Below are 1,032 nucleotides of genomic sequence, written 5' to 3' on the forward strand. Positions count from 1 at the left end.
AATGTTTTCTCCATGCTATTAGCTTGTTATTTGAAACCCAGATACCTTAAGTATAAGGCTATACTGAGAAAATATTTCCCATGTCTAAGATGTTTCATTTTATAGACTCGAGTTTAAAATTTTTAGACATAGTTTAACTTTGCTTTGATTATTTCCATGATCATTGCTAATTATCATATTCCTGTCTTTTCTTCAGTTGAGTAATTTTCTTTCTTTTTTTAAAAAAATCATCTTATTGGGGGCTCTTACAACATTTCATCCATCAATTGTATTAGTCACATTTTGCATATGGTGCCATCATCATTTTCAAAGCATTTTCTTTCTACTTGAGTCCTTGGTATCAGTTCCTCTTTTTTCCCTCCTTTCCCAATGCTCCCACCCTTGTGGGATATATATATATATATATATTGATAAATTTTAAATTATTATTATTTTCATACACTGTCTGCTGTCTGACCTCACCCATGTTTCTGTTCTTTGTCCCCCTCAGTGGGGTGGCATGGCGGGATTATATCTCAATCATTGCTATTGGTTTCCCCTTTCTCCTCCTCCTCTCCCCAGCTTCCCCCTACCCTCATGGTATCCCTACTCCCATTATTTTTCCTGAGGGGTTTATCTGTCCTGGATTCCGTGTGTTGAGAGCTCTTATCTGTACTAATGTACGTGCTCTGGTCTAGCTGATTTGTAAGGTAGGCCCTGGTGGGGTGGGGTGGGGAGGGTGGAGAATTAAAGAACTGGAGGAATGTTGTGTGACTGGCTGAATCATCCCTTCCTGGTGACCCTTCTGTGAGGGGATGTCCATTTATCTATAGATGGGCTTTGGGTCTCCACTGTGACTCTCCTCATTTACATCACAGTGATTATTTTGGATCTTCTGATACCTAATCCCATCAATACCTCGTGATCACACAGGCTGGTGTGCTTCTTCCATGTGGGCTTTGTTGCTTCCCTGCTAGATAGCCGCTTGTTTAACTTTAAGCCTTTAAGACTCCAGATACTCTATCTTCTAAAAGCTGGATACTATCAGCTTGC

Source organism: Echinops telfairi, unplaced genomic scaffold, assembly GCF_000313985.2.
Source record: "Echinops telfairi isolate 266 unplaced genomic scaffold, ASM31398v2 ScPeMD7_3533;HRSCAF=4204_0, whole genome shotgun sequence".
NCBI lineage: Eukaryota > Metazoa > Chordata > Mammalia > Afrosoricida > Tenrecidae > Echinops > Echinops telfairi.